General features: G+C 40.2%; 1 protein-coding gene and 1 long non-coding RNA gene across 2 annotated transcripts in view; one reads left to right on the forward strand and one right to left on the reverse strand.

The window, feature by feature from the left end:
- The window catches only part of LOC116698496 (zeta-sarcoglycan), a 372,560-nt gene that overhangs the window by 40,032 nt on the left and 316,738 nt on the right, over positions 1 to 15,790 (forward strand). The window lies entirely within an intron of this gene.
- Positions 656 to 15,790, reverse strand: part of LOC116698670 (uncharacterized) — a 17,342-nt gene continuing 2,207 nt past the window's right edge. Inside the window, exons 2-3 of the long non-coding RNA XR_004334279.1 lie at positions 7,923 to 7,927; positions 656 to 777 (exon numbers count right to left, since the gene is read on the reverse strand). This is a non-coding gene — a long non-coding RNA (uncharacterized LOC116698670). The remainder of the gene's footprint in view (positions 778 to 7,922; positions 7,928 to 15,790) is intronic.

Here is a 15,790-nt window from a genome sequence, read left to right on the forward strand (position 1 = left end):
TGTGCTAGCTCAAACAATACAGAAACAGAATTTATGCCACATTGATTACTAAATCCATTTTATGCTCACTGAGCTGGTTTATTACATGATTGTGAGTGAGTATGTTATTATTTTAAGCGGACACAAGACCAAACCATCTTTTTTGAATGATTAAAATGGTCAATGACTACAAGCTGCTGGCAGTTTTACACTTCCACATTGTCTTTAATGTTATATTAGTACAACTGATTCCCTCCTTACCATTTGTCATGTTTAACAATGGCCTCATATTGCAGGTTATTGGACTGGATTACTTCCACTGCTAGAGTCAGGCCAGTCGTGTAACAGAGGCCACTGTACTTTTTTAAAGGTCCTGTGAAAGTGTTCTACAAATAAATGAAGGGATGGGGAGCACTGAGGGGTTTTATCTGCTGAAGTCATTTAGCCAGGTTAGGGTTAGAAAAGAAAAAGAAAGTAGCTGTCACTATGTAACCATACAAAAAAAGATATACCTTCTTCTTTTGTGGCCCCATCTTAAAGGTGCTCTAAGCGATGTTGGTTGACATGACTCAAACAAGACGAGAGTAGCTTGCTCCATCCTCCTCCTCATCCCATCCCCTCCCCTCCCTTCTGTGCGTCCACGTACTAACCACCCCCAACCCCCAACCCCAAATCCTTCTTGTTGGTTATTGGCTGGAACACTGGAACACCGTTTGTGTATGCTTCGTGGTGCAGGTGAGCACAGTTTGTTTTTCTTGCCGTTTGTAGACCCTGGGTTGTCTACAGAGACCATGTGTTCTGGGGTCAGGCAGCTTGCGGATAGTGAGGAGATGTTTGCTGTATGTGACAATGAATGATGTAGCCTAAAACACATGTGACATCACTTAGAGCCCCTTTGAGCTCTTAGTGTGAAAAGACCAAATGATTGTTATACTGTGACAGTGTCCCAGTGTTAGCTGATTTGCCTTTGTAACCCTTCATATCACCAATGTTTCCCATCCACCATCTGCTACTATTATGCACCTGCATTTCCCTTCATTCAACAGGGAATTTAAGTTCAGTGGTGCAACTGAAACGTCTTCATATTTTCAGTATATGTGATACCAATATTTCCAAACATGATTAAGCGTAGTTTGAATGTCTCCACTGCTTCTTATTGTAAATGACGGCTGTTTAATTCATTCAGGTCCTGGGCTTAAATTATTCATTTTATAATTCAGTTTATTGTTTGGCAGAGTCTCACAATATGAAGTCAGTGGTTGTTTTTAGTCCAGCTGGCTCACTGGTTCAGCTTACCTGTCTGATGTAACTCACTGTAACCACTGACTTCACTGTGCCACCATATGGTGTGTGTGTGTGTGTGTGTGTGTGTGTTTGTGTGTGTGTACGTGCGTGCGTGTGTTAGTGTGTGAGTGACGTAAGGTGACATTCCACCTGTTCTAAAACCAAATGTGGTCTGTGTAAAAGGGCCGCACTCACCTCGCGTAAAAAATATTGATGGAAGACTGTCCTATTTTGCGCTTGGAGAGCGGATCTCCGCAGAGCATATGCACCATTCACGCTGCTCTCGTGTCGTGTGCAGCCAGTTTCACTAATTATAGTGGAAGCGTGGTGTTGGAACGTCCGCTCTGCATACGTTAAACATGCAATGTAGCCAGCCAGTTACTGTAAACTCTCGAGAAAAGGTCAGGGAAGGGGGTTTAAATGTGAATGAATCTGTTAAAGCAGATTTGAATCCATTTCTACACTATCATTGTTGGCATATGAGGTAAAGAGGCAGTCTTGCCCACAGAGGGAAGGTAAGCTGCAGTGTTTTGTCAAGCAGCAAATTAGTCAGGGTTAGTGCTGTGTGACTCAGCTGGGCCCTAAGGAGGAAAGTATGAGGGCCAGTACACCTATGCAGATTTTATCTTCTGTCTTCAGCAGTTTGAAAACAAATTGAAACAGAGTATGAACTCAACATTGGTCTTGTTGTCATCTCCTAAGCAGACTACATGCTCTATGTGCTGCGTTAATGTGGGTGACCCAAGGTGAGGCCATGCTGATTGAATAGGTTAAGTCTTTTGATGGAGCAGTTTATCCTTGCTTTTAATTATTGTGATTTCTAACTGTATGATTTCTGAATGGTAAAATGGCTCTTATGCCACTTGTTCACACACATTCAATGCACTGCCAATCAGGAGGAGCTTGCTCAGTGTCTTGTTCTTTCTTCGGGAACACTTCAACCCATTACCAACCCTGCGATAAAAGTACGACCTGCTCTACTTCCTGAGCCACAGCCACTAATGCAATTTTCATCTCAATGTTGTTATCCCTGTAAATGCTTTGTTTTACAAACGAAAGGTTCAACGTTTAGCTTCAAAATTCTGGGTGTATGTTGTGGAAACCAATGAACACACTCTGCATTTGCATTATTTACCAGCCCATTAGTTAGAAACCTCACATGTCACAGCACATCACTACTGTGGAAAGTGATGGATGAATTTGTCGGCTCTCTGTGACCTCTTAAAGCAATGTTGTTGTTTCTTCTTCTTTTAAACATCCAAAAATAGATGCTTATGTATTAAAGCTCTGCTCTGTCTTACAGCTGTGTGTCAGTTATTTTAATGCTACCTTTGTAGAAGAACATTTTATGTGTAGTCTATAACTGTTTCCATTTATTCCTCATCCACAGATCAAATATCACATTTGTAAATGTGCAAATACTCCTGTCTGCTGTATGTGTTGCAGTAGGATTGCAAGTGTGTGTCTGTTTGCCTATAGACATGCACACCCCTCGCTCCCCCCGTATCAAATGTCACATCTGCCTTTTTAAATGGCACTGACTTCACTTAACACAGAGACACTGCCGGTTCTCACTTCTACTTAAATGCAATTGGTGCTGTGTGTCGGAATGAAGCACACACACACACTCAAATGTACTGACACATATTCAGTATGACAAAAGCCACAGATTTTCTTTACTTTTATTAGCTTTTCTCTTTTTCTTTACACAGAAAACACACACACACACACACACACACACACACACACACACACACACACACACAAACACACACACACGCCTTGGCTCCGCATGTTTCTCTGTGTTAAAGCTTAGGTCCACTTCGTCAAAGTGAGTCTTTCTCAGCAGCCGCTCAGGTATCCATCAAAATCAATAGAGAAGATTGGTCTTCTGAATCCTAGGGAAAGTTACAATGTGTGTGTGTGTGTGTGTGTGTGTGTGTGTGTGTGTGTGTGTGTGTGTGTGTGTGTGTGTGTGTGTGCGCGCACTAGAATACATGGCACTGAGTCCAGCAGACAGGAGCAAAGAGAGTAAGCTTACTGGATGCCATAATGGATTCCTGTTCACACCCCACCCCTTCCCCTAACTCTCTCTGTCTGTCTCTCTCACTTTTTAACTCTCTTCCCTCTCTCACCCTGCAACTCTTGAGACAACCTCACCTCCTCAGACTCCAGTCTTAAGATCTTAAGCTGTCTAATCCCCTCCTCTCCTCACTCTCATCTCCTCTTCTTCTCCTGTCCCTGTCCTCCTTGCCCTATTCCCTGTACTCCCTCCCCTTATACCTTTCTCCTTGTTTGACCTCCTGCAGATGTCAAATGCAAAGTACCAGTAGATGGCTTCATCCTGTGTTACACCCTCCTTAAAGGGTCCTTTTGTGTTTGGATAGGCAATTTAAATACACCATAATTGAAGTGGTTCAATTTTTGAGAACTACCATATGGGTACCCAGTAAAAGGAGTGAAGCATTCTGTTATTGGGCCACTTTTAAGAAAATAACCCTGTAATGTATCATTCCATATAGCCTCCTTTAGGTTTTCTGCACACTGGGTGTCCCTCTTAGTGCAGACGCTGATCTGACGGTACTAACATGATTCCTTTGTAAATTCAGCAAGGATATATAATAAGTAACACATACACGAAGAGTACTTAAGTGATAAAACACTAACGAAGCAAAACATCTTTCTTGACACCTCTTTTGTTAGTAACCGCCCTGAAAAAAGTTCTCTATCATTTTTTTAACCTTTTAATCTGAGGCTATTTTCAAACTGACATGTCTAAATACTCAGTTTCCTCTTCATTCTATAGGAGAAAGAATCCGATGATTGTCCATTTGTGTACCTTAGAAACAATCAATCTACACAATAAATAACAATTATTATTACAATCGGGCATTACTGTCTTGACATCAAGGACTGTAAAAACCAGTACAATATTTCAATTATTACAGTACATTGTGTCCCTGTTGATGTTGAGTCAATTCAACACATAAGGAATAGCGTGGAAATGTGACAAAAATATGCTCCTCAATTTATAAGGTAATATTTTTCAGTGTGAGCAAATATAAGCAAAAAGCTGAACTCAAACAGACTTGAAGGTTATAATTCTATACTTATTTGGAGATACTTAATAACATTCGTAGAAAATGTTCAGATCAATTAAACATCACATGCTCTGTGGGTTGATATCGATTATGTGAGCCCGTATCAACTTAACTGTTTTTGCCAAAGAGGTTATGTTTTTACATAGTTAATATTTCTGTATGTTTCTTAGAAGGATTAATAGATTCCCAAACAGTCTGTTGGACAGACAGCCTTTGGACCAAAACACAACAGATCGATTTAGGATCTTTAACATCATCAAATTTTAGTCGTAAATAAAGATCTAATGAGAAAGCAACTTCATACTGAATCAATAAGATGTGTTTTCAGGGGAAATAATAAAATTCATGTTAAAAATCTAAATTTGTTGATTACACCAACTTGGGGAACTATTTTGTTAACGTTTTGTTTACTGATGTTTGTCTTCTCTAAGCACCTTCTAATTTCATTCTAAATAAATACACTGCATGAGGAAGAGCATCTGTGTCAACCATCGGGAATTTAAACCTGGCAACGTTTGAGCTTGGAAGCCTCCATCGGACATGGTGCAATGGGCAGTGCAACAGCTTTTATTGATTTCACAGTGAGCATTTCCTCAGTGGCTGCAGTGGAATTTGTGGGTAATGCTCTGACTCTCCTCCAGGTTTGCCTTCCAGAAAGTGTTCAGGTTGGTTTCAATACATCAAGGCTTACTGGAATAGGGCTCAAGGTATAGCTTCCCAGAAGCAAGTTCAGATGTCTTAATGTGGCGCCTGAAGTTTATGTGGTGAGGTGTAAATGGAGGATGGGCCATTTGTGGGCAGTAAATGTACAGTTCCTCTCTGCAATAGGGGTTGTAAATTTGTCATTATCATTCTCTGTCTCTTCCGCTGCTCATTCTCCCACTTGCACTTATCTCTTTTTGCTGTCTCTTCCAAAAACACACCCAAAGGATGCTATCCACCCATTAAAAGGCCTGAGTACCAATTAGCTTCACTCAGCTCAAGTGATGTTTTGATGAACACACTAATGAGCATTCTCCACATGCTGGACCTCTATATTCACCTTATTTTCAGGAACTGGGTATCTATATGTGTGGGTAGTGGTGGTCAAAGTAGAGGGTGGCATCATGTGGCAATCACCACTTTACCCTGCCTCCACCTCCAACACCATCACACTGGTCAAACACACACTTCCTTCTGAGGTCTGTGTTCAAGGACATTGCCCCTGTAATCCTGACTCTTACTGCCATGTTGCCCTGGTAAACCAGCTCCAGATGTCTATCTCTGTTGGACTCCATAGTAACCAGCCGTCGTAGCTGGCAACAAACATGGCCAGCGCTAATCACCAACAACATGGAAGCTGTGGGGTAGCAAGACTGTCAGCAGGGTGTGCTGAAAGGTCTATGAACTATTAGACTGAGTCTTCATCAACGGGCACAACTTGTTGGCTAATGTTTGAGTTCTGGCATCCTTATGGAATGTTGGGTCACATTCATTACAGTCATGATGAGAAACAATTGATTATCATATTGGTCCAAATATAAAACAATTTCCTGTGAAATTTGAAGTACATCAATAAACTTAAAATTATTCCGGTTCACCATCTCAAAGAGAGTCACAAGTAAATTTAGCTCAAGGCCATTTTTAAAGGTTTTTAGCATTGCAACTACAATTGCAATTCCTTTATTAGGTGATCACTTCACAGCTTTTTGGGAGGCTACGTTTGAGCCACCATTTACAGCGTCTGTGATTTTAAATAGCTCTATCAGATCTGCAGAATCATATTGTTGTTGGCTAAATTTCTTATGGCAAGCATGAAACAGTTGCATGTTTATTATAACTGTTTTATTACATCGTCTGTGTGAATACAACATTCTGATTGACTGCAACTTATCTATTTAAAAGGGATATAGGACACATACTAAGTACTTCCTGTCTGTTAACCATTCTAAATGAACGAGGTAAATTAAGTGAAATAGAAAATATGAATATCTTATTTACAACACTGATAGTCATGCTTTAGTGCCTCGTCTTCTAAACACCTCAGGAAGGCAGAGAAAGTAAGTTACACCGCCCCTCTAAACTTCCCTTGTATCACAGCAATTTCACGGCGGTGCCGCCCCATGCCCCCTTTCTCTGTTGTTTACAGGTCACATAAGGAGCACAGGTTGCACACTGAGATGAGCACTGACAACTGTTGTGCTAGCAGTGAAAACAGGTAAAGCATCAGCAAGCAGCGAACACACACACACACACACTCATGCTATGAGGCAGCTCAAGGCCTTTCTGTGGTTTTGACACGGGCTCTTGTAAAGTCTAACAGTATGCCAGCTAGCTGGGTGGGAGGACAGAGTTATGTTCTTATACGCCTCAGTAAGGCTGTAATCCATGACTCACACTACATGTGTGCGTGTGTGCGCGTGTTTGGGTGTCGTGAGATAAACAAAGTAGCAGCTTGTGTTAAAGGTAAACTTATCTACTATCATTTTATGTTTTTATGTTGATGCTCATTGGATGTTAGTTTGGAGCAATGACAACATCGATGAATGAATTTGATGGTGTCATGTTTTCTAGCACTTTCATGTCTCTACACTAGAGCCACCAGCATTCCATTTACTCCCAGAACCACCGAGCAGCTACTTTTTACTAGCTGCCGCAACATTGTCAGCACATGCAAATATGGCATTTCTTGAAGCAGTTGTTCATTAGTATCTAACTGTAGGTAACGCTTTGCAAATTAACTATTTAAAAGTCTGTTAATGTGCTTTAAGCTGCATACACATGTTCCGCAGTAAAAACGCTCTGCACTGGCTGTTCCATTGCTTTGCTATTGCAGAGACCCTTGGCGTGTGCTCAAAGTTAAAGTACTTTCAATGTTGACCTTGCTGCTGCTGACCTTTCAAGGCACTAACAATGGGCAACCAATTGTCACGCTCTGTTAGAGGGGAAAGTAGCGAGGCTTGACACAAAGGCAGTTCAGTGTTTAGAATTTATTAAACAAAAACAAAGTGTCCAGAGGATGGCAGAGCAAAAATTTACTAAAAATGAATACCAAAATAGCAAGCAGGCCAGGCAAAAACGAGTTGCGAAAATCTCAGAGAAAACTAAAGACATCTAAACCATAAGAAACACAGCGACAGGGAAATGCAACTCACATACTGACAGTTCAATAATCGGACACAAAACAACGACAACACAGAGACTAAATACAAAAGGTAATGAGGGGAAACAAGAGACAGGTGACACGAGGACTCAGAAACAGGTGAAACACATCAGGGTGGGGAAGACAATTGCAAAGGGGTGAAAACACAAGGCAGGAAGTAGAAAAAGACAAAACAAGAAAGAAAAACAGACTACCAAAATAAAACAGGAAACAGAAACATACACAACCATAACAACAATTCAAGAACATTCCTGCGCGGTGCTTCGCCTCTTTGCGTTGCGTTGTACCTCGTAAAAAATGTGACTGTGCTCTCCCAGTGCATGCACCAGGTTGAAGACATTCCTGTCCTGTAATGGTTGAGCCACAATAAATAATATACATATTTATAATTTGTTAAGCTAGTGCAATAAGCTAACGTTAGCTAAATGAGTTACGTCTAACTAGGATGTGTATTGATTGACCATGACTGTAGGAAGCTGTCACGTCAGCGTCTGAGGGCAGCTGCACTGCGAAGATACGGGCTAGGTGGGCACTCCTCATCCTCAAACAGCCTGTTCTCATGAACCATTTGTTAAAGCACTGTAATTCGTAAGCATTCCACATTTTATTTGCTGCATTCACTACATTGACGGCCGCTGTTAAAGAATGCGTCTGGCAGCGTAAGGAGGTGGTCGGGGTGGATGGACACAGGAATAATACTTTACTGTAAAAGCTTGAGTTTCTAAACTTTATTATCTAGTGAAAGCCAACTAAGTATGCCAGCATGTTTGAGCAGTGCTGCTTACAATTCATCCAGCCAAAAACCCACTCAACCAAAGACCCACTCACCTTGAAATAGCCTAAACCCAACAGCAGTCCTCTACTGGTTGGCCCCTGTTGGGTGGGTTGTCTTGCTCAACAGTGTTTTGTAAGGAAGTAGTGACTTCCACTTATTTCACATGAAGACATTTTTTTGTGTTGCCTACTTTGTTTTACTTACTTTGAAAGCAGTCACAACTGTGTACATTATGTACAATACTATATGTGGGCTGCTGTATATTATCATCACACTAGGTTATACGGTTCAGAAATAAACTGTGGTTTTAACTTGCGAGCAAAAAAATAAACCCTGTGAACAAAGAGTCTTGAGCTCCACCTCCATAAAAACAGACAAAAGACACAAATAGATGATGCCATGAGAGAATGGCATGGAATGTGGACAGAATGGATAGTAGGAAACACAATGGTTACCTGCAGCAATATATTATCAGTTAACTTCATGTCTCCTCTAAAAATCAAAGACAAATAGGTTAAAGGAGCATCAAAATGGGGAGAGACAAAGGGGGTTGACAGGATTAATTAAAAGGAGGATTATGTAATGAAGTGAAGTGAAAGAGTTGTCACATAATCAACAATGGGTTGTGACAGCTAAAGGGGATAGATGGCTGAAAGGATGGAAAATGCAAAATGCAAGAAGAACATTCAAATTTGGGGTCTAGTAGCAACAAAAGAACACATTGTATCTGCTTGATCCTACAATACAGTACAGTAAGAACAGCATTGGTTAAAACATTCTTATTTTATTTTGCACTTGATTGGTATGTTTCATGTTCTTGATTCCCTGAAAGTTATTTTGTGAGTTACAGTACCAGCAGAGTCAATAAGCAATGACGAAATATGGGTTTTGTGAGTATATTGCTTAAACCATTTGATCAAAATTGCTTTATTTTATATGTAAACTTTACAAAACAATGTTGTTCCACCTACATGTTGCACATCTGAAGTGACTGTATCAAAGGTCAAACGCTAATGAAGGGCGGGTAACAGTGATAAAAATATGGCTTAGAGGAATGATAGCAAATAGAAAGTAAAAAAGGAAACAAAGAGAAAAAAAATTATGAAGTAGGATTTGCTGCAATAAGATCTAAGGCATGCAGAAGCTTCAGGGAGTGACTTGAATAGTAAAAATTCCCAGGGACAAAAAGCAGAGTGTAGGGTCGAAGGGAGGAGGGTAGTTTGACTCTGGCCATTGGTAACAATAGATTGATGCAGAGAAAGAGAAAAATAAGGGGTATTTGAGGAAATCCCTTAATAAAAATGTTATCTAATGATTGTGGTCTCTCTTCCTGCACACTACTAGCTGTATCTTCAAATGACGAGGTACGAAATTTACCGCTGTGACTGTTGCACTTCCTCTGAGAATATTACAGTATCTCTTCAATGTATTAATCATCCACTGTAACTACATTTCCAGTAGATTTAAACTTAAATGCTGTACTATCCCGGGTGAAGTGAGCTTCAATTGAGCCCTTTCAGAAAATGAGTAAATTCCACCCAACGTAATTCAACGCATATGCAACATGGGCAGTGAAGCGGCTGCCCATTTCAAAACATTCCCTAGGGGGAGAGAGAGACAGAGAGACAGAGATGTACGTACACAGAAAAGAGAGACACTCATCCATAACATCATAGTGCTGCCTCTCAGCTGATCTTTATTTTTTCTTCTTTTCATTGTCAATAAATTGTATTAAAAGTGATTGCAATGATAATACATACAAGTGATAATTACTTGTAAAAGTGAGATTGGTGGCTCTCAAATAGTTATTTCCTCTAACTAGTTCCTTTTTTTATGTAATCAGCTCCTAATCAGCAGTTTCATCTTTCTGCCAATGTTATTTTGGCAGTCCATCAGCACAGCTTCTCTTGTACGACCACACGGACAACTTAGTGTGACATTTTAGGCATTCAAATTGGTTTCCCATGGAATTCTTGTTAAAATAAAATCTGTTAAAGACTTAAAATAGCTAAGACATATACAGTGTATATTATAGGAAGCCCTTGGTGGAACTGTCTAGTGCTTTAAGTATTTATTCTCAACCAGTTATATTTACTGTAGGAAGACAATTGTTATCAGGGACATGCTGAGGTTTGACTATGTAGCATCAACATAATGTCTTGTCTGATCAATGCCATATCTTTTTCCATTGCATCACGTAATGCAACGCATTGCTTTTATTTAGAGTGATTTTAGAAGGAAATCATTTTTCTTTTCACGGCCATGCTTTCTAGCCTAGCGTGATGCCTTTCTGACCTCATCCATACATGCAGAAGACAACAGCCATCTTTCTTTTATCCATTCAGCTGGCTTGTGAGGGGGAAAAAGCTGATTTTCATTGTCTCTACAGTTCAGTGGACAGGTGAAAAGGCATTTATATTGGAGGTATTTTCCCATTTTCTCATGCAGATGAGGATTAGATGAATATTTTGTGACAGGTGTGTTTGTGTGTACATGTGTGTCTCTATGACGGAGCTCCATCTGTGTGTGGACGCACATCATTCACCATGCCACCAACTGAAGCAGAACATGGAGGAAATTTTAATCAAGGCTCTCAGTGAGCCTGGTGGGCTGGTAGAGCGTGTGAATGTGTGTGTGTGTCTGTGTGTGTGTGTGTGTGTGTGTGTGTGCAGGTGGGCGCAGGTATATTCTAAATTGTGTCTGGGGGATTGTGATGAAACTTTAAGACTACATCCACCAATGATAAAGAAGCAAATAATCCTGTGTGACCCCAGAGCAACTTCTTGTTAGAATAAAGAATAGACTCTGGTTCAGTTTTAATATGTAGTAACAAGACATATGAATGTTTGGGGACTTCTGCCATGACAGCCACAGTGAATCATATCCAAGTTTTAGTTTTACAAGCTCTTACCTTCCGTCTTTCTTTGCAATATAAACCTCTTATTGTTAAGTGAAACAAGCCCCTTGTCTCTCCCAACGTGCTTTAATTCTCCTTTTCCTTCTCAAAAAGCTGGATTTATCAAAAATATTGTCAGGGCACACTGGCTCTGACTCATCTAACATTATGGATTTGTACAGAGTTACTTGTCTTTCTAAGATTTTATGAATTTACATAACTTCACAGTCACTGTCAAGAAAACGTTAGGTAGCATTCATGAAGAAAGTGGCTTACTTTAGATCAAAACGGGATAAAAGTTACATTAGGAGACAAAGTCATTTTCTGTTGTATAGTTCCAGCTATTTCAAGTTATTTCTTATCCGGGCTATTGCCACGTTTGGATCAGCACAAAAAAACTAGAAACAGGATTTTGGTATGCTGCCGCTGTAGTGATCTCTGCTGCACTTAAGAAAACATGCATAAAGGTAAACTACGAAGGGAGAAAATTCATTTTGTATCCTGGCTTGTTTTAAGATGTACTGGCCTTCCTAACTCACTACTTATAAAACGGTCCACGCGCTTTTAGCCTTGTAATACAGAGGGCACCTCCTGGAGTTGTGTTGCTTGAGTTATTTAGCTACAATAAAATGCTCACCTTGACCTTTTGTGGTCTGTTGAGTCTCAACTGATGAGGGCCAACTTATTGAAGTAGTTTTTTTAGCCATCAAAATTGTCAAGGTCAACACTGCTGGGTAATTTTTTCTTCTTCTTTGACTTATCTGATTTATTTGAGTCCTTTTTAATCTCTCTCCGGGGAGTGTAGAGCACAGTGCTTTTACTCAAGGGCTTCATGTCTTAATACTGCTCGTCAAATCTTTATACCATTTTTACACAATGTGTCCAAAGAAAGTGGAGAGGACCTTAGCAAGAGTCATTCAATGGCGTTTTCATGGACAAATACAGTAGATATTCAAAGATCCATGCTGGCATAACATAGAAATACATGCTTTCAAAGGAAGAAGTTACCAACATACAAAGGTCCTTGTCTTTCAAATGCTGGATATTGGAGAGTCCTGGAAGGTCCCTATGTACAGTACAACCACTTCATTTCATTTCATGAATGAATCATTTTGTTACTGTCATGCATACAACAAAATATGCCCAGCCCTCACTGACTTACGATTACTGAAGACAAAGGCCCAGATAGCAGAGCAGCAATACACAATAAACAAATACACCTACTTGTCCTTTTTGCCAAACTTTAGAAACAAAAGTCACAAATTTAAATATATAAAACTTAAACAGCCACTCAAATTGGTCCTCATCCACGCACCAGAACATTTCAGGATTTTGGACAGACATTTTCTGTAAGACAGGTGTTCTTCCCTCATCATAATACAGACAATACAAAAGAAAATGCGATTTGATGATGAACTTCTCCTAGTTCACATGCAGTACTTCCTAAATCTACCAACTTTGAGGACAAGGGGAAGGATTCCAGTTCTCAACAATGGAGTTTTGACAAACATGGAAATTAATCACCTTTCTCAACTAAATTCCATTCCTCTGCAGATAAATCATTACTCAATACTAAAATAGACTGATTATAAGGGTTCTATGAAAGAAATCAATTTAAAAATCAAAAACATGGGCTGTTAAATGACATCTAATGCCATTTAACACAAAATGCTTTTTTCAATACTTGGGCTCTGGGAAATACACAAGTAGAACTCTCCAAACATATGCACACGTATACACAAAATGCAATTACATTTTCATTGGCCTTGCAAAAAGGAATAATTTGCAAGCTGTGATTTTTTTTTTTTCCACCACTTTGGTTTTGTGCAATTAACATTTTGAGATGGCCCTGCTGCACGCTCTGGTTCATCCCAGTCGGCTGTACAGGCGACAAGTTTCTATTCCCTCGGACCTCATGATTAAATTCTCCATCACCTAAAACTAAGCTTTCAAAAGTTTAATTTTCCAACTCACCCACATATTCTTTTTTTGTTGTAATGGATGTGTGTACAATATTGCATTTTATGTTTAATCTCCCAGAATTTAAAAAAAAAACATAATTTGGAATAGGCTAAGGAGGTTTTCACACCTCCTTCATTCCCCTTTATTAGATCATGCTTGGTCCACGCTAACCCCACCCCCTGCCGTCTGTATTAATTATGCTTCTGTGTGGATCAGGGAGGATTTATTAGATAGAGGAAGGCTTAGGGTTGCTGGCATTTTGCTTATTAATGATGATCATGATAATCCCATTTTCTACTAGACTGGGATTAAGTGTCTGAGGACATGAGGCCTGTTTTACCACTGTTAGATGTCTGATTGTCAGTCCCAGTGTTTTGGGTTTTCACTGTTTGTTTCCATCTTTCTTCCTTTCCCTTGTTTTATTACTAACTTTAGACACTGGTGACTCCTCTGTGGCTGTCTTTTTTTTCATCCTCTTGCACCTCCTTTTCATCTTCAGATTTTTCTTTCTTTTCTGCGACCCCTTCTTCCTTCATGACTCCATGTGACTTTCGTCATCTGCTTTTGACTGAGCTCCTGTTTTGCTTATTTTCCCATCCTTTACATGTGTAAGGTGTTGGTTCAGACATTGGATTTTACTTCCTTCCTTTATTTCCTACATCCTTTCCTTTCCCGCTTTCCATCCTCTCTGCAGTCTTCTTTTTTCCTCATTATCTTTGACAGATGAAGCTTTACAGCTTATTCCTCCAGTCCTTACTTCATTCCATACAGACATGTTTTATCTTTCTTTCCAGCCACATTTCGTCTAACATGTAGATAAAGATGAGTCAAAAGCTTTATGCCGCTTTTCCTTTCACTCCAATTTTTCAATCCTTCCACCTCTCCCTTCACTCTCTCCTTGCCAGTGTTTGGTCTGCTCATTTAACAATGTCAGTCTCTTTCCTTCTCTCCCTCCTTCCCTTCCCCCCACCTGTGCCCTCACTCCACCATTCTCATCCCTTCTTTCCTTCATTGATTTCTTCATTCTCTCAATGTCAGCCCTTCTGTCTCCCTCTCCCCTTGTCACCCCCACATCGCTCTACACCATCTCTTCGTCTTCTTCCACGTCTTCTCTTCATTTACTCCCCTCCTTCCTTCTCCTTGTCTTTCTACGTTCCCCCTCTCGTTTTCCATCCCTCCTCCCCTCTTCTTCCTCCTTACCAGAAGTCCTTGCCACTGGGCCAAGCCTGCCTATTTACATTGGAATAAATCTACCTCAGCACACAGTCGTTTCTTTTTTTTTTCAACCACTGCAATCCTTTTAGCCACAAGCCTGAAGAATTAATAAAACACAGTCATAAACTCTACCTCCCTCCTTTCTCCACCCTCTCATTCTTTTCCCCCTCCCTTCCTCCCTCTCTCTCTCTCTCTCTCTCTCTCTCTCTCCCTCTCTCTCTCTCTCTCTCTCTCTTTCAATGTCAAATGATGGATGGCAGGTCCAAGTGGGTGCCAGCTGTGATGTAATGACACAACAGCTATGTCTTATTTTAACTCAGGCCTCCATCACACTATTTGTCAACACGGGGCTCCCGCAAAAACACAAATAACAATGAAAGCAAATGAAAAGGGGCAAAATAGCTAAATTATACAGTGATAAGTAATCAAAAATAATGAAACATTGTTGATTGGATCCAGCTCTACAGTCTCCTAGAAAGAAATGTAATGATGTGAATGTAAGAAAGAAGGCAAAAAAGAACAGGCAAAAAATGTCCCAACAGACGGTTTCACTGCAGAGTTTCAGTGGAAAGATTCTTTTGTACTTTAAAATAATGCTTTCAAAACCATTTCAGTAGTTCATTAACCACCATTTGAATAAGACATAAGAATAAGGTAAAGGTAATAGTAATGGACAATTCCTCTTCCAACCTGTAGGGGGTCTGAAGAGGAAAAGTGCTTTGCTGCCTAGTGTAAAGGTGAGGGTTGACAAGCAAGTAGTTTTAATGCTTGGTCTTCGACATAAGCTAATTCTTGGTGGGTAACATAGGATTACGACAATGTTCAACACGCTCATTTATTTTTAGTATGAATGTTTTGACCACGGGTAACAACTCTGGGCTAACCCACAAATTATCAGTAACGTTAACTGTATCTACAGATAGACGACTAATCCAATTGTAATTTAGCAGCTAGCACACCCCAGTCTGTCTGCTTGCCTCTCCCGGCGCTGCAAGGCTTTAGTCGGGATGAGAGCTGACAACAGCCTTGGCCCGGGAACACATCCATTCCACAGTTCACCCCCAGCCAGCTAGCAGAGAGTCACTATCATGTTACAATTGTACATCGTTACAGCCCTACTGAGTATTGTTTTAATTGATCAGCCTATAAATACAACTGCATCTGAAGGTCCAAACATTTGGTGGGTCTGTATCATGGCAAAATCATCATACATTAAAAATATTCTACCCAAATCAGACAGGCCTTTTTTTTTAAAATGGAAAGTGTCCCATTTCACTGTCAATGAAGGACACTTTGGACAATAGAAAGTGTGTGGCTGGGGTTTGTTTGTTTGGCAGGTAACAGATTTTTTACAGCAGACATTTTGACTTGTCATAGCAGGAAAGCACAGGTGAAAGACATTTTGTTAAGACAGCTCAGTTCAATGAAGTGTCCAT

Source organism: Etheostoma spectabile, chromosome 2, assembly GCF_008692095.1.
Source record: "Etheostoma spectabile isolate EspeVRDwgs_2016 chromosome 2, UIUC_Espe_1.0, whole genome shotgun sequence".
Classification (NCBI taxonomy): domain Eukaryota; kingdom Metazoa; phylum Chordata; class Actinopteri; order Perciformes; family Percidae; genus Etheostoma; species Etheostoma spectabile.